The sequence below is a fragment of the Cervus elaphus genome, chromosome X (genome assembly GCF_910594005.1).
Source record: "Cervus elaphus chromosome X, mCerEla1.1, whole genome shotgun sequence".
Taxonomy (NCBI): domain Eukaryota; kingdom Metazoa; phylum Chordata; class Mammalia; order Artiodactyla; family Cervidae; genus Cervus; species Cervus elaphus.
The window spans coordinates 74,352,385-74,379,299 of NC_057848.1; the positions used below are offsets into that span (position 1 = coordinate 74,352,385).

At 54.1% G+C, this 26,915-nt stretch overlaps 1 protein-coding gene and 1 pseudogene across 1 annotated transcript in view; both read right to left on the bottom strand.

Annotated features, from left to right (window-relative positions):
• Window positions 1-9,772, bottom strand: part of LOC122689847 (melanoma-associated antigen 10-like) — a 596,047-nt gene extending 586,275 nt beyond the window's left edge. Inside the window, exon 1 of the mRNA XM_043896617.1 lies at window positions 9,516-9,772. The gene's annotated coding sequence lies outside the window, so the exon portion shown is untranslated. The remainder of the gene's footprint in view (window positions 1-9,515) is intronic.
• LOC122689845 overlaps window positions 1-26,915 on the bottom strand; it is a 587,451-nt pseudogene that overhangs the window by 524,873 nt on the left and 35,663 nt on the right.

The window sequence follows — 26,915 nt, forward strand, 5'->3', positions numbered from 1 at the left end:
GGTCCTAGGCTGGGGAGATGCTCGGTCCTCAGCTCCTCCTCACGTCCTGCCTGGCCTCCAAGCACTCGCCACAGGGGCGGGGGTTTGCTCAGTCCAACCTTGGGGTTGGGGAGTCCAGCCTCTGCCAACCTGAAGCCTCCACCTCTGCCCGTAAAACCTCACCTCCCGAGTTCCCTAAGCCAGCGGTCAAGAAACTGCTCACCCTGCTCACCCCACTCTGGGCCCTCCAAGACCCTCTTGCAAGGGCCAAGATCCCTCCAGCTTGGCGTCGAACCGCCTCAATCCTTCCTCGCATGGAGCCTGGACTCCAGGCAGGACTCGCGTTTGTCGCCTCTGCCATTTTGACACCCCGCCGCTTTCCCAAGGCCTCCAGTCCCTCGGAGACCCGCATGTGAGGAAGTCAGACAGACCTACTGTGCTCTTCTCACCCCAAGGGCTCCCAGGGACGACTACAGGGATGGGGATCTGTGGGGTTCCATCAGTCCTCACTCAGGGTGCCCGCAGTCCTCCTTCAGGAACCTCACCTTGCCTCCGCGCACGACCTGGATTCTCGCCTCTCCGCAACTGAAGCCCCGCCCCTTATAGCAGGACCCCAGTCTCTTGAAGACCCGGATGTCAGGAAGACAGCTCATGCCTGTGGCACTCATCCTGCCCCCACGGTTGCCCTGGACTGCCAACAGAGATTCGCTTCTCTGAGGTCCCCTCTGATTACGGGTTCAGGGTCCTCTAGTCCCTCTTCAGGGTCTCAAGGTCTTCAACCCTGCAGGACCTGGGAATCGGGCCCCCGAGGCCCCGCCCCATATGTGACGTCCCCACTCAGAGACCCGGATGTCAGGAAGTGAGACCATGCACTTCGGGCTCATCGTATCCCAGTTCGGCCAAGGACCAACAGCAGCTCCAGGCTTTTCTGAGGTCTCCTCTGATTTGGGTCCAGGGTCCACTCAGTCGTCCGTCAGTGTCCTCAAATTGAAACCCTGGAGGAGCTGGGGATCTTCCCTCTGCTCACCTGAGGCTACACCCCCTTTCCCAGGTCCCCAGTTTCTCTGAGACCCAGATGTCAGGAAATGCAGCATGTGCTCATCCACCCTCTGTGAGCCCTGAGACTTGATGTGAGGGTCCCGCCTCTGGTCAACACAAGGGGCATCCCCAGAATGCCAGGGCTCTAGATGAGATTCCTTAGGAAGGATTAAGGAACCCCACAGATTCCTGACCCTACTGTCAGCCCTGGGCCACCCTGGTGGTGGGATGAGCGCTTGGCAGCCTCTTCTGACTTCCGCATCTGTATCTCAGAAACATTAGGCAATTGTTAGAAGCGTCAGGGCGTCAGATGGGCAGTGAGAAAGATCTTCTTTCTTTTGAGAGTCAAGGTGAGGACACTGAGGAAGGACAGAGGGGACCCTGGACCCCAGAGCAGAGTGGGCTCTGGGAGGACATTGGGTGGATGAACGTATGCTGGATTTCCTGACTGGGTCTCAGAGAGACTGGGGACCTGGGATAGGGGGCTGACTTCCTAATATCCAGATTTCAGCCTGGTGTCCTAGTATAGAGAGATGACTTAGTGACATCCGCATATCAGAAAGACTGGGCTCCTGGTATGAGGTTTGGGGCGTTAGTAGGGGAAAGGAGAGAATCTGAAGTCGTACCTGGAGATAAGTTGAGGTCTCTGAGGGAAGGCTGAAGGGACCCCAAGTGAAAACTCTAGGGATCCCAAGATAAGAGGGATGGAACCCCACAGATCCCTGCCGCTGCCATCGGCCCTGGGAGCCCTCGGGGTGAGAAGAACACACTAGGTCTGTCCTGAGTTCCTGACATCCAGCTCTGTGAGGCTGGGGACTTGGTGTGAGGAGCAGGGACTATGGTGGGGAGAGGACAGAGACTAGGTCCTCCTGGAAATCAAGGTGAGGACCCTGAGGGAGGACTGAGAATAGCCAGATCTCAGAACAGAGGGAACCCTGGTAGTCCCTGGGCAGGGTAACCTCGTGCCGCATTGCCTGATAACCCTGGCAGAGAGACTGGGGACCTCTTGAAAGCAGGGGAAACTCCAAATGGCGGATGGGACACTTGCAGGTCTTGTGTGGAGTCTAGACCCCATGCAAGGCAGGACTAAGGCAGTTAGACCCCGACAGGGAGGGATCTTGGCCCTTGCAAGGGGGTCTTGGAGGGTGCAGAGTGGGGTGAGCAGTTTCTTGAACTCTGGCTTAGGGACCTCGCAAGGTGAGGTATTTCAGGAACAGCCGAAGGCTTCCGGTTGGCAGAGGCTGGACTCCTCAACCGCAGTGGAGGACTGAGCAGACCCCCGCCCCTGTGGTCAGTGCTGGGAGGGAAGGCAGGACATGAGGAGGAGCTGAGGACCGAACACCTCCCTGGCCTAGGCCCCACAGGAGACCTTGGGCAGGTGCGGCCGCAGGTGGGGCCCCTCAGCGCTTTCTTTCCAGTCTCGGGTCTTGTTCTGCGTTTCCCTCCAGGCCCCCAGAGGGGAGGGACCAGGTTGTGCCAGGGGAAATGTAAGCACTAAAGGGGAGCTCTGAAGGGACCTCTCACCACACAACTGAGGGACCCTCACAGTGTGCACCCCTTGTACTGTCAGAGAATGCTAAGGGCTGTGCCACGGGATACCACTGAGGTGCCCCTCCATTTCTCACAGGAGCTGTAGGAAGCAGTAGGCGAAGGCAGACATCTGAGGCCCGTGTCCTGAGGTCAGTGAACAGAGGAGGTCCAGGCAATTCCAGGAGTCAAGGTGATGAGGGTGCCCTGAGTGGACACCAAGTGCTGCCCATCCCAGAACAGAGGGGACCCCACAAGGGCCTAATCCCCTTACCTTGTCAGTCCCAGAAATCTCGGGCTGTGCTGACCACACCCTGGCGAGCCACCTCACTTCCTTCTTCAGGTAGCCAGGGGACTGGCCACTCCAGAGGCATTTCCCTGTGTGGTCTGAGAGCACTTTTCAAGAGGAGAGCTGCAAGTGGCCTGTGGCCAACCAGGGTGCGGTTCTCAGGTGAGGCCATTCACAGCCCGTCTATCCACCATCCAGGCCCATGGTCCTCATCTGTCCCATTTGCCCCCATGCCTCACTCCTGCCTCACTCTGTAGTTTGATCCCAGGCATCACGCTCATGGTCAAGATGACTGAGCTGAGCAAGCTCGAGGAAGACCTTCAGGACCCAGGTGAGGCCAGGGTCCTGTGGAAGTGCAGCTCTCTGGGGCTGAGCGGGGGAGGCTGTATCACCCTCAGCCTCCTCCCCCACAGTCTCCTGCTCCACCCTTGTGGAGGCCTTGCCCCATGAAGCTCTGAATGAGATAGTGGCTAACTTGATGAAGTTCTTGCTCCTGTAGTATCTGGCCAAACATCTGACATCCCAGGCGGAAATGCTGAAGAAGGTCCTCAGGAATAACCAGGAGCATGTCCTAGTGGTCTTCAGTCAAGCTGCAGAGTGCCTACAGGTTGTCGTTGGCCTGGAGGTAAAGCAGTTGGACCCCGGGGAGCACATCTACATCATGGTCCCTACCCTGGGCCTCACCTGCAATGTGATGCTGAGCAGTGGGCAGACCCTGCCCAAGGCTGGCATCCTGGTACTGGTCCTCAACCTGATCATGCAGAGTGAAGACCTGACCCCTGAGGAAGCAGTCTTGGGAGTACTCAGCAGGACGGGGGTGTGTGTTGGGAGTGAGCCCTGTCTCTTTGGGGAGCTCAGGGAGCTGCTGACCCAAGTGTGGCTGCGGGAGGGATACCTGGAATACCAGCAGGTGCCTGACAGCCACCCTGCTCGCTATGAGTTCCTGTGGGGCGCCCTGGCCTATGTGGAGACCAGCAAGTGGCAAGTCACGGTGTCTGTGCTCAGGGTCTAACAGAGGGCTTTGAGGGCCTCCCCACTCCTGTCTGCAGAGGCTGCGAGGGAGGAGGAATAGGGGGCCTGAGCCAGAGCAGCAGCCAGGGTAATCCTTCCCTCTGTGATTGAAGAGGGAGTAGTCACCTTCTCAGAAGTGAGGGCCCGGGCCAGTTGGGGGAACCAGTGCACAGCATCTGTGGGCTCCTGTTCTCTGCAGTGACATGGAGATTCATCTGTTTTCCTTAGAAAATCTTCAAGCTTTGACTGTTTTTGCAAAAGGCTAAATAAAGTTCAGTGTCTTAGCTTGGAGAATGAGGTTGATCAATATGTGTTTGTGCTTACACAGTTCAAGAACAAGAGTTTTGCTGTTTTGTGAGAGATTGGAAACTCTTCCATTTTGTTTTGTGACCCTGAATGGGACACAGTGGAAATGGAATTAGATCCGTTTCGGAAATGTGAGCTTGTGGTGGAGTGGTGGAGTCGCTCAGTCCTGTCCGACTCTTCGCGACCCCATGGACTGTGGCCAACAAGGCTCCTCAGTCCATGGGATTTTCCAGGCAAGAGTACTTGGGTGGGCTGTCATTTCTTTCTCCAGGGGATCATCATGACCCAGGGATGGAACACGGGTCTCCCAATGTAGACAGACACTTTACCGTCTGAGCCACCAGGGAAGCACTAATATTGATGCGGCAAGAATTATGCGATAAAAGTAATTGCAATGAATTCATCCATCTGTCCTTCTTGTGTGTCATTCTCAAAAACTAAATTATCTTTATTTGGGTTTGTCTGGGTTATTTAAGGAAGCAGCTGGCAATAAATCTGAGGCCCCTGTTCACTAGCTCATATATTCTGAAGACCTTTACAGAGTATCTTCTCCAGGAAAGGCGGTGTTAGGAGTGGGGACACTAGGAGAAGCAGGACACCCCCGCACCTAGAGCAAAGTTCTAGGAGCCGCAGTCACACAAGGAAGGTGGAGAGACCTCCCCTAGTCGCACTGAACAAGGCAACACGAGGTAGGGCGGTGGAGCTCCAGGAGGAGCACTCGAGTTTCAGTGCCTGAGCCAAGGTGGTTTGGGGCTTTAGGACCCTGGGTTCCTTCTGTGGGAGGTGGTCGAGGTGAGGCAGGCTGGTAGCAGCCCTCAGACTTGCAGACAGTGTTTCTTCGGGGAGATGGCAAATTCTGAAATGGATCATGGCTGTAAGGTGGCCTTTTGCATCTCGGACAAAGCCCAGACAGATCTCTTTCTGGGGCAGGAAGGAAGGGGTCCTGACTCTTGTCGCATTGCTGTTGATCACAGGGGCAAAGGAGGTGTTTTCTACCCCACATCTGCTAGGAATCCTGCAGAACTTTGGTCGCACTCCCTTGAAGTGGTGCCCAAGAAATGCATGGAACTACCCTTTCTTTCCTGGTCCCGGAGATCCAGAACCCACGGTCTTAAATAGCTTTCAATTATCTTGATTGTAATTGGCCATTGTAATCAAGGACTTGACCTTAGTTGGGGCTGCAAGAAAGGAAAGTACTGTTTTGGATGGAAGACCAGCTAGGGCAGAGGCAAAGAGTGGCTCTTGCTTCTATTTCCTGGAGCAGCTTGGGTCCTGTTGCAACACTCCTTCATACCCAAATTTAACAGGTTTTCTATGGAAATGGGGCTTGCCCAGGAGCTCAAATGATGAAGATTCCGCTTACACTGTGGGAGACATGGGATCGATTCATGGGTCAGGGAGATCACCTGAAGAAGGGCATGGCAACCCACTCCAGTATTCTTGCCTGGAGAATTCCATGGACAGAGGGGATCGGAAGACTACAGTCCATGGAGTGGCAAACAGTCCGACACGACTGAGCTACTAACATTATGGTCCACTATGGTCTAAGTAGCAAAGTTTCTTAGTTTTATTTGTGAAACATCCTATTTGGCTGATTAGGTATCCCACATCCTATTGAGGTGCACATTCTCAGACAAGCCCTGGACCACAAAGTAGCCGACCCCTTCCTACAGTGGAGAGTGGAGGACACTCTTGGGGCAACACTGTGACAGATTCCTGTCCCGACATCACAGAGGCCATGACCGCCAGGCCCTGGCAGCTGCATCCCATCCCTCAGGCGAATAGTGCAGCCCAACACGTGGGCTCCTCAAACCGGCTGGCTTCACAGGAGAAGAACTGAGGCCACGGGGCTTTTCCAAGCGTCCACTGACTATCTGGCAGCTGCCATATATGTGACCACAATCAAATCACCTGTTCCCCCTTTTCTCTGGCACTCAGCATGGATAGCTGCCCCTTTAGCCCCCTGCACCCATCCACACCCCCACTGCAGTGACCTCACCACCTCCTTAGGCCCGGAAGTCGCTCCTGCCTTTTGCTGCCAGGCACAGCCTTAACCTGGGTCTCTGCTGCCTCCACACTTCTGAACCCACCCGAACCCAGGGATGCTGGCAGATGTTGCATCTTTACTGGCTAGTACCTATTTCTCATGCTATTCGGATCTCAGACTCTGTCCCTCTCCCCTCTGGAAACTGTTTGGTTTTCAGGACACCTCAGAGAATTGGCAGCTTAATTAGAAATGGAATAGAAAACCACTCAGAATTGCTGTTCTGTGTTTTCCTCCTGGAGAATGTATATCAATTTCAGTGTCTGTGTGTGTTTCGGGGTGGAGAGCAGTGTCTCCAGCTGGGCACAGCTCACTCAAAGATCCCAGGATTCTAGTCACACAGCAGGTCCTGTCCACTTTTGCAGCTTCTCTTCACTCATTTCATCCAAATGAAATCTAGAGCATGCGCACAAGTGAAAATCATAAAGTCCAGATGACCAAAGAATCTTATTTCAATGTACTTGTTAATCAGCTTCCCAAGGCAGAGACAGGAGGGCTAGTACAGGGATTACTGGGCATATATCAAAGAGCAAGATTCACATTTCTCTAGGATTCCTAGCAGATGGTGGACAGAACACACCTATTTCATCCCTGTGGTCAACAGCTATGGGGCAAGAGCCTGGACCCCTTCCTGCCTGCCCTAGAAAGAGATCTCTCTGGGGTTTATCCAAGAAGCAAAAGGACACCTCACAGCAATGATGCATTTCAGAGATTCCCCTCACCCCCAAGACAGACCTCATGTGACTGTGGCTCCTCGACCATTGCTGTAAGTGTGGGGGTGTCCTGCTACTCCTAGTGTCCCCACTGTTAACATGGCCTTTCATGGAGCAGAGAATCTGTACACGTCTTTGGAATAACTGAGCCAATGAGCAGGGCTCTCAGATTGTCTGCTACTTTCTTTAATAACCCAGGAAAATTCAATTAACTGAGATCATTTAGTTATTGTGAATGACAGACAAGAAGGCCATCAGCATGAATTGACTATGATTACTTTTATTATCTAACTCTTCTCCATACAATACTATTGCTACAGAAGTTCACATTTCCAAAACAGTTCTAATTTCGATTCCATTGCATTCTGTTCAGGACCACAAAACAAAATGGAAGACTTTCCCATCTCTCTTACAAAAACTCTTGTTTTTGAACTGTGTAACATCAGATACACTCGGATCAATATCATTCACAAAGCTAAGATATTGAAGTTTCTTTAGCCTACTCTGAAACCAAACTTTGAAAAGTTTCTAAAGAAAACAGAGATGAATCCCCTTGTCATCATAGAGAACAGGAACCAAAAGATGCTACAAACTGGTTCCCCCAACTAGCCCGGGCCCTCACAGTTTAGAAAGCTGACTACCCCCTCTTTAACCACAGAGAGAAGGAACAACCTGGCTGCTGCTCTGTCTCAGGCCCCCTATCCCTCTTCCCTCGCATTTTATGCAGACAGGAATGGGAAGGTCCTCAAAGCCCTTTGGTTGACCCTGCGCATAAATGCCATGACTTGCCACTTGCTGGTCTCCACATAGGCCCGGGGACCCCACAGGAACTCATAGCAAACAGGGTGGCTGTCAGGCACCTGCTGGTACCGCAGGTATCCTTCCCGCACCCACACTTGGGTCAGAAGCTCCCTGAGCTCCCCAAAGACACACTGCTCACTCCCAACATACACCCCCATCCTTCTGAGTGCTCCCCAGACCGCCTCCTCAGGGGCCGGGTCTCCAAACCGCATGATCATGCTGAGGACCAGCACCAGGAAGCCGGCCTTGGGCAGGCCCACCCCATCGCTCAGCATCTCATCGCAAGTGAGGCCCAGGATGGGGACCAAGATGTAGATGTGCTCCGCTGGGTCCACCTCTTTCACGTCCACGCCAAAGACCAGCTGCAGGCACACTGAGACTTCCCTGAAGACCACCGGGAAGTGCTCCTGGTTATCCCTGAGGACCTTATTCAGCATTTCCGCCTGGGAGGTCAGCTCCTTGGCTCGATACTTGAGGAGCAGGAACTTCATCAGTTTACCTATCATCCTATCCAGAATTTCCTGGGGCAAGGCCTCCATAGGAGCAGAGGAGGATGCTGGGTAGTAGGAGGCCAAGTGGGATGCGGACTCCCCCACCTCAGCCTCCAAGAGCGGCACCTCGATAGGGCCCTGGGCCTCGCCTGGGTCCTGAAGGTCTTCCTCGGGTTTGCTGAGCTCACTCATCTCAACCACGAGCACAATGCCTGAGGTGAAACAAGACACGGAACTGAGGCAGAGGTACAGATGGGGACCAAGGGCCTCTGGGAGAGAGGAGGTGTGAGCAACCTGGGCTAAGAAATGCATCCTGGATGGTACGACACAGGCCACTTACAGCTCTCCCCTTGAGGGGTTCTCTCCGACCTCACAGGAGAGCTCCTCCTGGGAGGCCAGTCCCCTGGCTACCCGAAGGAGGAAGGAAGGTGGCTCCCCAGGGTGTGGTCAGTACAGCCTGAGATTTCCGGGTCCAAAACAGTGTGAGGAATTGGGGCCTTCTGGGCCCCCGCTATGTTCTGGGATAGGGAGCCTCTGGTTCACTTCAGGTCACCCTCTCACCTTGACTCCTGATACTGCCTGTCTGAACTCAGGACACAGGCTTCAGACCTCTGCCTTCGCCTCCCGGTTCCTGGAGCTCCTGTGAGAGAAATGGAGGTGACATCTAAGGGCTATACTGTGGCACAGCCCTGGGCCTTCTGTGCTGCTAGGTGGGGACGGATTACACCCAGCTGTGTTGTGGGTACCTTGTAATGCTCACCTTTCCCCTGGCATGACCTGGACGGTCCCCTTTGGAGGAGTAGAAGGAAACTCAAAACAAGACACAAGCCTGAACAGAAAGCACTGAGGGGCCCCACATGCGGCCGCACCTGTCCAGGGCCTGGCGCGGGTCCTAGGCTGGGGAGATGCTCGGTCCTCAGCTCCTCCTCACGTCCTGCCTGGCCTCCAAGCACTCGCCACAGGGGCGGGGGTTTGCTCAGTCCAACCTTGGGGTTGGGGAGTCCAGCCTCTGCCAACCTGAAGCCTCCACCTCTGCCCGTAAAACCTCACCTCCTGAGTTCCCTAAGCCAGCGGTCAAGAAACTGCTCACCCTGCTCACCCCACTCTGGGCCCTCCAAGACCCTCTTGCAAGGGCCAAGATCCCTCCAGCTTGGCGTCGAACCGCCTCAATCCTTCCTCGCATGGAGCCTGGACTCCAGGCAGGACTCGCGTTTGTCGCCTCTGCCATTTTGACACCCCGCCGCTTTCCCAAGGCCTCCAGTCCCTCTGAGACCCGCATGTGAGGAAGTCAGACAGACCTACTGTGCTCTTCTCACCCCAAGGGCTCCCAGGGACGACTACAGGGATGGGGATCTGTGGGGTTCCATCAGTCCTCACTCAGGGTGCCCGCAGTCCTCCTTCAGGAACCTCACCTTGCCTCCACCCACGACCTGGATTCTCGCCTCTCCGCAACTGAAGCCCCGCCCCTTATAGCAGGACCCCAGTCTCTTGAAGACCCGGATGTCAGGAAGACAGCTCATGCCTGTGGCACTCATCCTGCCCCCACGGTTGCCCTGGACTACCAACAGAGATTCGCTTCTCTGAGGTCCCCTCTGATTACGGGTTCAGGGTCCTCTAGTCCCTCTTCAGGGTCCTCAAGGTCTTCAACCCTGCAGGACCTGGGAATCGGGCCCCCGAGGCCCCGCCCCATATGTGACGTCCCCACTCAGAGACCCGGATGTCAGGAAGTGAGACCATGCACTTTGGGCTCATCGTATCCCAGTTCGGCCAAGGACCAACAGCAGCTCCAGGCTTTTCTGAGGTCTCCTCTGATTTGGGTCCAGGGTCCACTCAGTCGTCCGTCAGTGTCCTCAAATTGAAACCCTGGAGGAGCTGGGGATCTTCCCTCTGCTCACCTGAGGCTACACCCCCTTTCCCAGGTCCCCAGTTTCTCTGAGACCCAGATGTCAGGAAATGCAGCATGTGCTCATCCACCCTCTGTGAGCCCTGAGACTTGATGTGAGGGTCCCGCCTCTGGTCAACACAAGGGGCATCCCCAGAATGCCAGGGCTCTAGATGAGATTCCTTAGGAAGGATTAAGGAACCCCACAGATTCCTGACCCTACTGTCAGCCCTGGGCCACCCTGGTGGTGGGATGAGCGCTTGGCAGCCTCTTCTGACTTCCGCATCTGTATCTCAGAAACATTAGGCAATTGTTAGAAGCGTCAGGGCGTCAGATGGGCAGTGAGAAAGATCTTCTTTCTTTTGAGAGTCAAGGTGAGGACACTGAGGAAGGACAGAGGGGACCCTGGACCCCAGAGCAGAGTGGGCTCTGGGAGGACATTGGGTGGATGAACGTATGCTGGATTTCCTGACTGGGTCTCAGAGAGACTGGGGACCTGGGATAGGGGGCTGACTTCCTAATATCCAGATTTCAGCCTGGTGTCCTAGTATAGAGAGATGACTTAGTGACATCCGCATATCAGAAAGACTGGGCTCCTGGTATGAGGTTTGGGGCGTTAGTAGGGGAAAGGAGAGAATCTGAAGTCGTACCTGGAGATAAGTTGAGGTCTCTGAGGGAAGGCTGAAGGGACCCCAAGTGAAAACTCTAGGGATCCCAAGATAAGAGGGATGGAACCCCACAGATCCCTGCCGCTGCCATCGGCCCTGGGAGCCCTCGGGGTGAGAAGAACACACTAGGTCTGTCCTGAGTTCCTGACATCCAGCTCTGTGAGGCTGGGGACTTGGTGTGAGGAGCAGGGACTATGGTGGGGAGAGGACAGAGACTAGGTCCTCCTGGAAATCAAGGTGAGGACCCTGAGGGAGGACTGAGAATAGCCAGATCTCAGAACAGAGGGAACCCTGGTAGTCCCTGGGCAGGGTAACCTCGTGCCGCATTGCCTGATAACCCTGGCAGAGAGACTGGGGACCTCTTGAAAGCAGGGGAAACTCCAAATGGCGGATGGGACACTTGCAGGTCTTGTGTGGAGTCTAGACCCCATGCAAGGCAGGACTAAGGCAGTTAGACCCCAACAGGGAGGGATCTTGGCCCTTGCAAGGGGGTCTTGGAGGGTGCAGAGTGGGGTGAGCAGTTTCTTGAACTCTGGCTTAGGGACCTCGCGAGGTGAGGTATTTCAGGAACAGCCGAAGGCTTCCGGTTGGCAGAGGCTGGACTCCTCAACCGCAGTGGAGGACTGAGCAGACCCCCGCCCCTGTGGTCAGTGCTGGGAGGGAAGGCAGGACATGAGGAGGAGCTGAGGACCGAACACCTCCCTGGCCTAGGCCCCACAGGAGACCTTGGGCAGGTGCGGCCGCATGTGGGGCCCCTCAGCGCTTTCTTTCCAGTCTCGGGTCTTGTTCTGCGTTTCCCTCCAGGCCCCCAGAGGGGAGGGACCAGGTTGTGCCAGGGGAAATGTAAGCACTAAAGGGGAGCTCTGAAGGGACCTCTCACCACACAACTGAGGGACCCTCACAGTGTGCACCCCTTGTACTGTCAGAGAATGCTAAGGGCTGTGCCACGGGATACCACTGAGGTGCCCCTCCATTTCTCACAGGAGCTGTAGGAAGCAGTAGGCGAAGGCAGACATCTGAGGCCCGTGTCCTGAGGTCAGTGAACAGAGGAGGTCCAGGCAATGCCAGGAGTCAAGGTGATGAGGGTGCCCTGAGTGGACACCAAGTGCTGCCCATCCCAGAACAGAGGGGACCCCACAAGAGCCTAATCCCCTTACCTTGTCAGTCCCAGAAATCTCGGGCTGTGCTGACCACACCCTGGGGAGCCACCTCACTTCCTTCTTCAGGTAGCCAGGGGACTGGCCACTCCAGAGGCATGTCCCTGTGTGGTCTGAGAGCACTTTTCAAGAGGAGACCTGCAAGTGGCCTGTGGCCAACCAGGGTGCGGTTCTCAGGTGAGGCCATTCACAGCCCGTCTATCCACCATCCAGGCTCATGGTCCTCATCTGTCCCATTTGCCCCCATGCCTCACTCCTGCCTCACTCTGTAGTTTGATCCCAGGCATCACGCTCATGGTCAAGATGACTGAGCTGAGCAAGCTCGAGGAAGACCTTCAGGACCCAGGTGAGGCCAGGGTCCTGTGGAAGTGCAGCTCTCTGGGGCTGAGCGGGGGAGGCTGTATCACCCTCAGCCTCCTCCCCCACAGTCTCCTGCTCCACCCTTGTGGAGGCCTTGCGCCATGAAGCTCTGAATGAGATAGTGGCTAACTTGATGAAGTTCTTGCTCCTGTAGTATCTGGCCAAACATCTGACATCCCAGGCGGAAATGCTGAAGAAGGTCCTCAGGAATAACCAGGAGCATGTCCTAGTGGTCTTCAGTCAAGCTGCAGAGTGCCTACAGGTTGTCGTTGGCCTGGAGGTAAAGCAGATGGACCCCAGGGAGCACATCTACATCATGGTCCCTACCCTGGGCCTCACCTGCAATGTGATGCTGAGCAGTGGGCACACCATGCCCAAGGCTGGCATCCTGGTGCTGGTCCTCAACCTGATCATGCAGAGTGAAGACCTGACCCCTGAGGAAGCAGTCTTGGGAGTACTCAGCAGGACGGGGGTGTGTGTTGGGAGTGAGCCCTGTCTCTTTGGGGAGCTCAGGGAGCTGCTGACCCAAGTGTGGCTGCGGGAGGGATACCTGGAATACCAGCAGGTGCCTGACAGCCACCCTGCTCGCTATGAGTTCCTGTGGGGCGCCCTGGCCTATGTGGAGACCAGCAAGTGGCAAGTCACGGTGTCTGTGCTCAGGGTCTAACAGAGGGCTTTGAGGGCCTCCCCACTCCTGTCTGCAGAGGCTGCGAGGGAGGAGGAATAGGGGGCCTGAGCCAGAGCAGCAGCCAGGGTAATCCTTCCCTCTGTGATTGAAGAGGGAGTAGTCACCTTCTCAGAAGTGAGGGCCCGGGCCAGTTGGGGGAACCAGTGCACAGCATCTGTGGGCTCCTGTTCTCTACAATGACATGGAGATTCATCTGTTTTCCTTAGAAAATCTTCAAGCTTTGACTGTTTTTGCAAAAGGCTAAATAAAGTTCAGTGTCTTAGCTTGGAGAATGAGGTTGATCAATATGTGTTTGTGCTTACACAGTTCAAGAACAAGAGTTTTGCTGTTTTGTGAGCGATTGGAAACTCTTCCATTTTGTTTTGTGACCCTGAATGGGACACAGTGGAAATGGAATTAGATCCGTTTCGGAAATGTGAGCTTGTGGTGGAGTGGTGGAGTCGCTCAGTCCTGTCCGACTCTTCGCGACCCCATGGACTGTGGCCAACAAGGCTCCTCAGTCCATGGGATTTTCCAGGCAAGAGTACTTGGGTGGGCTGTCATTTCTTTCTCCAGGGGATCATCATGACCCAGGGATGGAACACGGGTCTCCCAATGTAGACAGACACTTTACCGTCTGAGCCACCAGGGAAGCACTAATATTGATGCGGCAAGAATTATGTGATAAAAGTAATTGCAATGAATTCATCCATCTGTCCTTCTTGTGTGTCATTCTCAAAAACTAAATTATCTTTATTTGGGTTTGTCTGGGTTATTTAAGGAAGCAGCTGGCAATAAATCTGAGGCCCCTGTTCACTAGCTCATATATTCTGAAGACCTTTACAGAGTATCTTCTCCAGGAAAGGCGGTGTTAGGAGTGGGGACACTAGGAGAAGCAGGACACCCCCGCACCTAGAGCAAAGTTCTAGGAGCCGCAGTCACACAAGGAAGGTGGAGAGACCTCCCCTAGTCGCACTGAACAAGGCAACACGAGGTAGGGCGGTGGAGCTCCAGGAGGAGCACTCGAGTTTCAGTGCCTGAGCCAAGGTGGTTTGGGGCTTTAGGACCCTGGGTTCCTTCTGTGGGAGGTGGTCGAGGTGAGGCAGGCTGGTAGCAGCCCTCAGACTTGCAGACAGTGTTTCTTCGGGGAGATGGCAAATTCTGAAATGGATCATGGCTGTAAGGTGGCCTTTTGCATCTCGGACAAAGCCCAGACAGATCTCTTTCTGGGGCAGGAAGGAAGGGGTCCTGACTCTTGTCGCATTGCTGTTGATCACAGGGGCAAAGGAGGTGTTTTCTACCCCACATCTGCTAGGAATCCTGCAGAACTTTGGTCGCACTCCCTTGAAGTGGTGCCCAAGAAATGCATGGAACTACCCTTTCTTTCCTGGTCCCGGAGATCCAGAACCCACGGTCTTAAATAGCTTTCTATTATCTTGATTGTAATTGGCCATTGTAATCAAGGACTTGACCTTAGTTGGGGCTGCAAGAAAGGAAAGTACTGTTTTGGATGGAAGACCAGCTAGGGAAGAGGCAAAGAGTGGCTCTTGCTTCTATTTCCTGGAGCAGCTTGGGTCCTGTTGCAACACTCCTTCATACCCAAATTTAACAGGTTTTCTATGGAAATGGGGCTTGCCCAGGAGCTCAAATGATGAAGATTCCGCTTACACTGTGGGAGACATGGGATCGATTCATGGGTCAGGGAGATCACCTGAAGAAGGGCATGGCAACCCACTCCTGTATTCTTGCCTGGAGATTTCCATGGACAGAGGAGATCGGAAGACTACCGTCCATGGAGTGGCAAACAGTCCGACACGACTGAGCTACTAACATTATGGTCCACTATGGTCTAAGTAGCAAAGTTTCTTAGTTTTATTTGTGAAACATCCTATTTGGCTGATTAGGTATCCCACATCCTATTGAGGCGCACATTCTCAGACAAGCCCTGGACCACAAAGTAGCCGACCCCTTCCTACAGTGGAGAGTGGAGGACACTCTTGGGGCAACACTGTGACAGATTCCTGTCCCAACATCACAGAGGCAATGACCGCCAGGCCCTAGCAGCTGCTTCCCATCCCTCAGGCGAATAGTGCAGCCCAACACGTGGGCTCCTCAAACTGGCTGGCTTCACAGGAGAAGAACTGAGGCCACGGGGCTTGGGATCTACCCAGGCCCACTTGCTAGTGAGGGATGGTGTGAGCTCAGAGCCCTGGTCTCAATTCCTCTGGAGCCCCCGCCCTTCCCGCCCACCCCAGGCCACAGCCTGATCTTCCAACTTCTCACATCTTTTTTCTTCTCAGTGCTACACGATTCCTCTGAGGTGACAAAAAGCAGGCCCACAGAAGGAAGGTTATGAGGAGAATCAGAAGCACTCTGGGGCTGCTCTAGTGTTTGCTGAGAACTGACTCTGCCGGGGGCCGGCGTCTCTGTCCATCCCAGCGCCTCCCACGTGAGGGCGGAGCCCTGTCCCTGCTGGTGCCAAGGGGCCTATGCCAAACTGCACCTGCCAGGCTGACCAGCTACTCTCTGAGCAGGAGGGAGGGAGTGTCTGACCTTATGACCCCGATGCCCACTGGGATAAGGCCCTACAGGCGCCTCCTCCGATACAGGAGGGAAGGTAACACAACCCCCGAAGCTCCAGGTCTCCCCAGCCCCATTGAGGGCCTCTGGGCTAGGGACACCAGGGTAGGGACACCAAGCACAGGGGCAGGAGATGAGGGTGAGAAAGGCAGGCCTTGGGCGTCATGAAGACATTTGTGTGCACAACACGGGTGTCCTGCGCCAGAGCTGAAAAAACTCCTCAGTGTCATGCAAACCCACTGCCAAGGCCCATGTGGTGCCTGGAGGAGGGGGACCAGAAAAGGCAGCTCCCTCATGATCCAGGGATGAGGAGGGGCCCTGAGTAGGGTGGGGGTGGGGGCAGGACAGGCCACAATAGCCAGGCTGCCCACAGATAGCACGGTTTTCGGTCCCCTTTGGATGAGCCACCAGCGGCCCCCAATGAAGGTCACAGCCTCCAGGGTCATGTCCCAGTCAGATGAACCAACCTGAAGGAATGCTTTATCAACCTGTTTAGGACTGCAAAGGCCAGGGAGCAAGCTCAAGTCATGGCCTGTGAGCTCCATTCCGGCTGCCAGTCTTCAGCCGGAGGGCCTCTGAGAGAGCCACTTCCACACTCTCTTAGCTCTTCCCTTTCAGACACCAGGCTGCAGCCCTCACATAGGGCAAATGTCCCTGCTGAGTGGCAGACCAGGTGGACAGTGCCCTAGGGGACTCGACACACATAACTTTCCAAGGTGCCTGTCTGTCCCCTACTTGTTGATTTTGAAGAACAGTGGCCCACAAAGGTCAGAGAACATGCACCTCCAAACGCCAGCCCCATCATCCATATGCAGTGAAGGCCGGAGACTCTCACTCAGGTTTTGTCCAGTCCCACACCCGTACTCTCATGCATTTTCAAATGCAGGTAGATGGGGGCTCCCTTTGGTCACATCTAGCTCAGTAAGTCAGACATGTCCCCGAGAGTGAGTGTGTGTAAAGAAGGCCCCTTGGAAAACGCCTAACCTGTGAGCCAACAAAATCATTCGATGTTCCTGCCATCTGGGTAAGGGAGAACTGGTCCACAGTAGTGGTGGAGACAGGGGCAGGGGTGGAGAAGATCAGAGCTGGCCTCGGAGAAGACCAGTGAAGTGTGTGTTTTCAACAGAACAGGCTGTATCTTGAGGCCCCAATGAAGTCCTTGAAATGGCACGTAACCACAGATACCCAAGTTGAACATGGGAGGCCAGGACCGGGGATAGCAGAAGCCCAACCACCCCACTGTCCAAAGGAAAGAGAGCTTTCGAGGCAGCCTCCAGGGAGGCTGAATCCGAGTCTGAGACTCTGGGAAGAGGATGGGAAAAGCATACACACAAATGTTCCCAAAGTGAGGACTCTAGGGCCATGAGAGCGGGCTTTCTGGGAATGAATGGAAACTGAAGACAACAGACTGTGATCTGCAGCGGGATGCCATCTGGGAGTGGGCAGAGCTCAGGAGGCTGCAAGCTCAGCAGATCCCTTGGCTGTGCCCTACCACATGGCCTCTGGGGGAGTCTGTGTCTCAGGTGCTTGGGAAACAGTCAAGTGGAAAGTGAGGTCACTCCCACTGTGCCCGAGCATGGCCCTACACTGAAGAATGCTCGACCTGGGGCGGGCGATCGGGCCAGGAAACAGGACTATGACTTTGGAGCCATCTGAGTGGGACCTGCCAACTGGCAGCACCAGTCAGAAGAGACCAAAGCCAGAAGAGGGACAATGCCTGGGGACTGTAGGGAACCAACAACTCAGGCTAGGCCAACCAGGCCACTATGGACCCCATCTTCTGGGAGGGACCGTCACCAGGGCCCCATCTGAACCCTGGGGTCTCTCTAGGTGGTAGATGAGCCAGGACTCACCAGGGCATGCCCCTTTAGCAGAAGGCAGCCACAGGCCTGCCTGTTGGTAGGGGAGGGGTGGAGCCAGGGCATGGTTCTCAACCTGTCCAGGACTTGGACCCCTGAAACAAGGCGCATGGCAGCAGATGGGAGCCTTTGCAGGCAACCTGAAACATACTTTTCTATACTTTCAGACAGGAGACAAACTGGGGATCACATCTCTGTCCCCAGAACCCCTCTACCACATGGGGCCAGGGCTGCCTATCCACATCACCTCTGTGACATCATGAAACAAGGAAGGAAGCAGACCACTTCATTGGCTACCTGGCCCATGACCCAGATTCTAGAATCTCCAGACCATATTTATTGGGCACTACCACACTGCTCTGAGGCCCTTCTACCCTGACCATTCACTACTTGGGTAGAAAATGCTCCTGAACTACACTGGCTCCATGGGTATTCAGAGTTCCAATGAGGCACGTGCAGCCCCACTCACCCCATCCACTGATGGAGAGCCCGCAGCAGGGCACCCCCACGATGTCACCCAGATACAAATGTGGATTCAGAGGAGGCTTTGGAGAAGTGGTGGGACCAACCCAAGAGCCCAGATCCCGGCTCCCAAGACAACCCACCCCACAGGGCCCGAACCCAGCATCAGCCAATGAGGAAGGGAACAATGCCGTCCTTGGGCTGTCCTTCCCCAGGAAGCTCTGGATGATCTTGGTGGATGCAGCCTTCGCCTCTGTGCACCAGAATGACGAGGGAGACATGGTGGTAATTGAGGCAGATCTCTTCCAGATGGAGGTCCTCCAGCACAGAGGCATGGACAGGATCTTCAAGACAGCATCAAAAGTTTCATCCACAAACTGAACCTGCATGGGTTCAGTGAAATCCACCATTCGGGTAGCTCTGCAGGGAAGAAGAGGATGATGGTAATGTAGAAAGCCCTTCTGGGGAGACTGGACTAAACAAGCTGAGTGTTGGATGGATTTCAATTTCCAGGAGACCTTTTTTCTCGTGGGAGTGTGGTTTTATAGCAGGCCTTGTCGTGTTCCAGGAATCCCCTTAGACAGGATCCACAGGGTGACTCCAGACTCTGAGAGGCCACTTGATTTCAGGGAGTCCCCATAACACCTGCCAGGAATGAGAAGACCTTGTTTCCATAGTCCGGCAAAGTCGGGACAGTGGTGGGAAGGAGGGTGGTGAGGAAAAGCTATTCTCCCCCACGATGGCTAAAGTGATTCATTTCCTTTCAGATCTATCACTACTCCAAGTTCCAGAGAGACAAGCCTCTCCTCATGCAGAACATCTAGAGGAAATGCAACCCCAGAAGAACTGCTCAGCCTACCACTGGCACAACAGCGACCCCAAAGAGGGAGAAGCAAGCAGTGGTGACCAGATGCTCTCCTCGATTTCATCTCTAGTGCACCAAAGAGGCTGACAAGCAGGTCCAGAAGGGAACCTCAATGTACACGGAACCCTCAACCAGCACTCATTTGTGTTCTGTGGCCTTTGGTTTATGGGCAGTGGAGCCCGGGGGCCCAGGTCAAGCCATCTCCTCAGCGAGCAGTCCTGCCCAAATAGAGAGGGTCCATCCAGCAATGCCATGTCTGTACCCCCGGTTACTGCTGGGAGGGACGGCGCAGGGGAACTGCCCGAGAGCTCCCCAAGGTACCCAGATTATGGTTTGGCGATTACTTTGTACAACACCTATGATTCCACTGACAGGGGAGCTGTTTCAGTTGTGGCCCCAAAAGAGGACTCTGAGGCAGAGGAGGAGCAGGAGGAGTCCTCAGATTACAAGTGTGCCCTCTGTGAGGAGTTTAAAGACAAGCCCAGTCCCTGAGCTGCCAGATCCCCAGGGACACTCAAATGCACTCTTTTGTAATCAAAAATCTATTTTTGGCTCTAATAAAGTACACCAGAACTTCACAGGAGTAAATGAAGAAGCAAATGAGAACTTCTAGTCTGTGTTCTTTCTGTCTGTCCATGCTATTCACATGGCCCTGGCTGAGTCAGATGAGGCTGGAAGGCCACGCCCCTCACAGGCCTCAGTCTGGTCCCCATGATCTCTTTTCATCTGAAGCAGCAGCATTTCACACATGCTGCCAAGAATGTGGCTCCTGAGATTTGCTGAGGCCATCCCAGAATGGGCGGGCCTCTGGGCCTTTCCTGTGGCATAGCAGAAGACCCAGTCCGGCTCCTGACCATGGGGGTGTCACCGTCCATGAGTCCTGCACTCTGAAAGTGAAGGGGCTCCTCCTGGGTCCCCGATGATGCCACAAGTTGTTGAGCAGCAGCTGAGCATCACCAACTCCCAATCCAGGGGCTTCCCCAAGAGCCTCACTGGAAAGCAGGGTCACCCCAACCGCCAAGGGCCTTGCAAACATGTTGCCCCAAACCTGAAAACAAATGCAAGATTTCCACAAGGTGAACACCAGTCGGTGATGCTCTGCCTTCACAGCTTTATTTAGAATCCAGGCACCACACCCAACACACAGTCCCTGGTCCAGACATCAGCCCCTAGGAGGATGGTCCTGGTGACACAAAAGGGGGTGGTCACAGACGGCTGGGTCTTTCCATCTGCCTCCATGCTGTCCACTGACAGGAGGATGGCAACACAGAGGACCTGTCCATCACGGGCAGTCTGCAGGGAAGTCAGGAAGGAGGGCTGGACAGGTGGAGAGAGGCACATGGTGAGTTCCAAGACAAAGAGACCTGAAACCCTGGGAGCACTGAAGAGGGAGGGTGGGTCCCCCTGGCTTTGCAGCCCAGTGGCTGGGCTCTGGTCCTTCCTCAGCACAGACAGGCACAGTCCTGGGCTTGCCTTCCCCCCCCAGCCCCACCCCTCCCTTCATCTCAGGCCTCATCACTGCTGACTCTGCAGATCCCCCATGTTACCCCAGGCCTGCTGAGGGCAGATCTGTGCTAACCAATCTGGCCTTGGCCCTGGGGCTGCCCTTGCCGGCCCTGCCAGGTGTCTTCCCCCTGCATTTGGGAGCCATCTTCCTCTCAGCCCTTCCCACACCACTGCCTCCAATGTCAACAGATGCCCCGGCCCCTGCCCAGGGCCTACAGAAAGAACGAAGAAGAGCAGGGACTACTGGGTCGGGTGTTCTCCCTATCCTCACCAGGGCCTGGGATGGCACCAGGCAGGAATCACAGAATTCAAACCTCAAATAACCCGCTTGGATACTATCACAACTTTCCATGGCTGAGAAGGCACTGAGGAGGCGCCAAGGGATAGAGAGGTAGCCCATGCCTACAGGGGACCTGACCACAGGCACCTCCTTCCTCACTTCTATCCTTGTACCTGGAGAGGGGTCCCTGTTTACTGGAGGTGGGGAGAGGCAGAGGAGCAGAGCCATGGGCCTGAACCTCAGCAGGGTCTCAGCACCTCGCACAGCCTCCATTTCCACATGGCTGTGAGGATGGGGACAAGGTCCCAGAGGAACCCAGCCCAGAGCCTCCCAGGCCTTTCCTTCCCGAGCACAGCAGAGCCAGAGTTCCCACAGCCCTCATGAGAGCCAACGTCAGCCAATATCTCAACCCCGGCTTCTGGCCTCCTGAACCAACATGGTTCGTAGTCTGAGTCACCCAGTCCATGTGACCCTGATGCGACTGCCAGCAAATGAAGCCAGAGAGTCAGCCCTGTCCAGACAACCCTAACCAGGGGCAAGTGGGGAGTGGGGGGCTGTGACTTCTACACTCCCAGCACCTCGGGCACATTCCTCCACCTCTGCACAACTTCATGCTTCTGTTTACACTTCGCAGTGTCAGGGGTCCCACAAGTTACTGACTCATCCCTCCTGATGAAAGGGAAGGGAAAACTCATTCTGCCAATACAGCCACTCAAATTGACCACACACTCACTGCCTGAAGAGCCATGCAGGAGGAGGCCCGGAGCACAGGGCACACACCCAAGGTGCTAACAGACACCAGCAAACATCCTTCCACAAAGGCTCCCCCATGTCCATTCCCCCAACCACAGGCAAGGGCGCCATGTCCTCACCCACTGGCTGGCCCCAGGCATCAGCATCATCATCCCGCTGAATCTCTGTCCACCTGATGGGTGACAAAGGGTCACCCTCCTCCCTGGGTCTGGGTGAGTTGCCAGGGAGCCCGGCTGGCCCCTGGGGTGTGGCCATTGCTATGTCTTCTACTGGGGTATGTGACTGGATCCCAGGCTTGCCCAGTATCCGCCACTCAGTGTCTCAGCCAACCCAACCCCTTCCTTCTGGGTGCCACTGAAGCTCAACTGTGTGGGTGGGATGCCTGAGCAAGAAGGGGCTGCAAACACTCCTACCTCTGGAAACACAGGGTGCCTGCTTGGTGGCCAGAGAAGAAAACACTCTTCTGCCTGGTTGTTTGGGTGTCCTCACCTGCATGAGGACCAGAGGAACAGGGAGAATATCACCTGTGACAAGACAGCAATGTTGGACAACAAGCCAACATTTTTCTTCTCGGCAGGGTCCTCAGACCCCAGGGACCCAGGAGGGCCAAACGGATGTGAAACACATGTGTAGGTTTCTTCAGGGTGGGTTCTTCTCATCACAGTAGCTGGCCTGTCCTCACATGGCTGGGACAGGGACCCCACGATTCCTCAGCATGTATCCCCCAGGAATGATGGTGATTTATAGCCCAGGACAACCCACAAGGAACAAGAGAAAATGACTCCTCCCCTCACACTGCCACCCTGGAAGCATCTGGGGGCCGTCACAGTCAGTGGGCTGCCCTCCATGGACTCGTGGTTGGGCCCCACCAGGAGGGGAACCGCAGGCAAGCCACTGAGTCCCGCAGGGTCAGGGCCTGCCTGGTGGTGGCGGCTTGAAGGGATCAGGTGGGGCTCGCGTGAAGTCACAGTCTGGGGGTGGAGCGGGAGGCTAGAAGGCGGTTCGAGGACTCCTTCACATGTGTCCCAGGGCATCGCTGGGACGAACATGTGGAAGGAAAGAGGACGGCGACTGTGACCATGGAGGGGACCAGAAGTATGGTTTGGCCATCTGGCAGGCGCTCCTTGTCCCAGAGTCTGGAAAACCCCGCCCGGAGGTATGGTCAGATCACGAGGCAGGTCCCGCCTTCCTGCAAGCAGAGCTAGTCCCAGGCCCTTTGGGATGGCCGGGCAGCGGCCACTAGGCAGGGCAGTGGTCCACCACCGGGGCCTGAGACCGCAGACAGGTGACAGCGCTTTATGGGGTCACCAGTTCTTTATGGAGTCACCAGCTCTTTATGGGGTTGGGTCGGGGGTGGGCTGCTGCCACAGGCTCAAAAGTTCAGAGACGTCTAGGTAGTCCTGGTCTTCAGGGGCCTGCCTCCTGGTCTCCCGGGCTCTCTTATCAGGGATGCACGTTTTCACAAGAGGACCTCCGATGCCAGCCGGTCTGGCCTGCCTTGGTGGAACATTCAGTGTCTTTGATGTTCAGGTAGTCCTGTCGAACCCTGGACTGATGTTGGTCTACTGCCTGAAGCTTTGTCAGATACTGGGGAGACCCTGGCCCCCCTGCCCCCGATTCTCACTGTACTTCACCCTAAGCTGCTCAGGCCCCTGTGGACAGCAGAGAAAAGAAGTCACTTGCCTCTATTTCCCCCTTGTTCCACACTCCTGGATCTTCTCACTTGCCAGGGAATGCCTCTCCCCCTGCTAGCCCAGTGAAAGTTCCAGCATCTGGGCTGTGGCCTTGATCCCAGGGCTGAGTGCACCACAGACTACCCCCAGGATAGAATCTCATAACCAGTGTGGCAGGGGATGTCAACCCCGTACCAAAGCCCCATCTCGCCACCTCTCCTCGGACCACTCCAGGGCCAGCCTTCTCGGGATGGGTCTTCGTGAGGCTATTCCTGGGGGTGGGTTGGGGGGGAAGTGGTGCCGGAGGCTGGCTGGGGACTCACCAAGGGGACAGGGAGCAGGCAGGGTTTGCAGGACATCACTTCACCTGCGATGTTGACCTGACAGTTCCTGCCAGCCGGTCGGGAGGTGCAGAGCACAGACAGGCATTGGAGGTGTCCACAGTGAGCCCCGGTGGTCGGGCCCTCACAGTGCCTGAGGCCTTGTGATCGTTATTGACCAAGCACGAGAACTGACACCTGGAATTGGTGCCTGAGCGGTGGCTGTGTGTACACATAGGACGCCAAGTGCCTTTGGCTGGGTGGCACCATGCTCTGCCCTACTTGCAGCCTGGTGGGCGGGGCTCGTGGCATCTTTCACATCAGACAAGTGCTGGGTTGGGCAGGAGAACTGCTTCCAGTGTGCTGGCCACCTGGCCATAAAGCTAGACCCAGTGTAAGCACAGCCTGATGTGAGAGGGCAGGTCTGGTGCCAGACCTCAGGAGGCAAAGCACATTCAATTCCATGGGCACCCATCCTGCAAGAGGGTCCCCCACTGTGCAGGGCGTCAGGTGTCCACTCACCCCTGTCTCACTCAGGGCTGAGGGTGGGGAGGATGGACTGCATCTTCCAGGCAGATCTATAAAGTGCAGCACCTGAAACGAAGCAGAGGTTGGGGAGCATGAAGAGTAGGGAACGAAACACTGACTCACATCAAGGGACTGTGGAGGGCTTTGAGATGGGAGTGTCATCTGAGTTGCGTCTCATAGTGAAGAGGGTCTCCTTGGCTGGGAAATGGAGGAAAGGCTCCCAGAAGGGTCAGACCCATGGAGGAACTGAGCCTAGTTGTGTAGCTGGAGCAAGGTCACTGGAAAGGGCCTGGGACACTAGCCTGGGTCCAACTCAGGGGCGACTCTAAGGCATCTGGCCTTTTCCCTGCATACAGTTGATTAATGCCCTCACTTGCAGTTTTGAAGGCAAGCCATTGCCTCTCTATCCGAGAAGAATTCACTGATTCAGTCATTTGGTTAGACAATGATTTGACAAAGCTTTGTGTGCCTCGCGTACACAGGGTCAGGCAGCAGATAGACAAGAGGGGTGCACAGGTGAGTCAGGCGACCAGCATGGCTCTTTCCAGGATGAGCGGTTCTGGCAGCTGGTGCCTGTCCTCGCTGAACTGGGCATGGGCACCTTCTTCCACAGGCTGACTTCTCCTGGCTTGTGATGAGGTTTCAAATTCTTGTTCTTGAATCCAGAAAGAAGTTTAGAGATAAGACATTAGGACTTTATGTTCTGAGAGTTATTTGTCGGGAGATGGTTAGATACCATCACCAACTTGGTGGACGTGAATTTGAGCAAACTGGGAGATGGTGAAGGACAGGGAAGCCTGGCATGTTGCATTCCATGGGGTCACAAAGAGTAGGACACGACTTAGTGACCAAACACACACAGAGGTGAGGGTGTTGGTCCCAGAATCTCCTGGACCCCAGCAGGAAATTGATTTGTCCCCTGTGGCACCCAGTGTCCCCCAGGCTGAGTAGAGTGGCTGCTGCTGGTGCATTGTGCAGAGAAGGAAGAAATGGTGCAGGATTGCCCAGAGTAACTCCCCAGTGGCCTGAGCTGTGGCAGTTTCAAGTGCCAGGAGGAGTTTAGCAGTGTGGGCCCCTTGCTTACTGCCTTTGAAGGAGTAGTGCAGGCAGTGAAGACAAGATGATGTGGGAGGGTGGCCTTGGCCTGTTGTATTGCCCACCTAGTTTTCCCAAATGACACTTGGAGGAGACTAGGAAAGGGGCCAGCTTTGTGTCTGAAATGAAACTAGAGTTTGACAGTAATGTGCTGCTTCCTTGTGCCATCTGCTGGCCAGCTCTTCCAACTTCACTTTTTTTTTTTTTTTTTAAAATTGAAGTATAGTTAGGACTTCCCTCATAACTGTGTTGTAAAAGAATCCGCCTGCAATGCAAGAGACCCCAGTTCGATTCCTGGGTCAGAAAGATCCCCTGGAAAAGGGAAAGGCTAAACACTCCAGTATTCTGGCCTGGAGAATTCCATGAACTGTATTCTGTAGAGTTCATGGTGTCACAGATTTGGACACCACTGAGTGACTCTCCCTCACTTTCACATAGTTGATTAACAATGCTGTGTCCGTCGTTTCTGGTGTACATCAAGGCGATTCACTATATAAATACTTCCAGATTCTTTTCCATTATAGGTTATTGTAGATAGTATAGTTCCCTGTTCTATACAGTAGGACCTTATTTATGTATTTTATACATTGTTGTTCTGTCTCTCAGTTGTGTCCGACTTTGTGACCCCACGGACTGCAGCACACCAGGCTTCCCTGTCTTTGACTCTCTCCCAGAGTTTGCTGAAACTCATGTCCATTGAGTCGGTGATGCCATCCAATCATCTCACCCTCTAGCACTCTCTTCTCCTTCTGTCTTCAGTCTTTCCCAGCATCAGGGTCTTTTCTAGTAAGTTGGCTCTTCACATCAGGTGGCCAAAATATTGGAGCCTCAGCTTTAGCATCAGTCCTTCCAATGGATATTCAAGGTTGATTTCTTTAGGATTGACTGACTTGGTCTCCTTGCTGTCCAAGGGACTCTCAAGACTCTCCTCCAGCACCACAGTATTTTATACATAGTCGTGTGTGTTTGTTAATCCCAAACTCCTAACTTATCCCTTCCCCTGTTTTTCCCCTTTGGTAACCAGAAGTTTATTCTCTGAGTCTGTTTCTGCTTTGCAAATAATTTCATTTGTATCATCTTTTTAGATTCCACATATAATTAATATCATAGGATATTTGTCTTTCTCTTTCTGACATACTCCACTTAGTATGATAATCTCTAGGTCCATCCATGTTTCTGCAAGTGATATTACTTCATTATTTTTCATGGCTGTGTTGTATTCCTCTGTGTGTGTGTGTGTGTGTGTGTGTGTGTGTGTGTGTGTGTACCACATCTTCTTTATCCATTTATCTGTTGATGGACATTTACATTGCTTCCATATCTTGGCTACTATAAATAGTGCTGCAATGAACATTGGGATGCCTGTATCTTTTTAAACTTGGGTTGTTATCTTTTCCTGGTATAGATCCAGGAGTGGGGTTGCTAGATCATATGGTAGTTCTGTTTGTAATTGTTTAAGGAACCTCCATACTATTCTTCATTTTGAAGAATAGTACCAATTTACTTTTCAACCAACAGTGTACAAGGGTTCCCTTTTCTCTACACCCTCCCCAGCATTTATTCTTCGTAGGTTTTTTTAATAATGGGCATTCTGTTCAGTGTAAGGTGATACTTCTTTGGAGTTTTGATTTGCATGTGTCTGATAATTAAGAACATTGAGACTTTTCATGTGCCTTTTGGACATCCGTGTCTTTGGAGAAATATCTATTCAGTGCTCTGACCATTTTTGGATTGGATTGTCTTTTTTTTTTTTTGGAGCTTCAGTTTTAATTAAATGTGGTTAGCAATAAGAGCTTCCATGGCAGAAAGCCCCATGCAGTGCTTGGAGGGTGTGAATATAAAAATGAGGTGCTAAACCTAATATGTAATACATTGTAAAGTATTTCATTTCCTTTTCCTCCTCTGATCATTTCTGCCTTCTTAAACCTTCTATCTTTCCCAAGGCATGGAGATGTCAGATACATAGCAATGGATATTAAAATAGATTATTAACTCTCATTCCTACAAAGATAAAGCAACTGAATTTGCATGTTCCGTGCATTGAGCTTAGAGCAGGAGCCC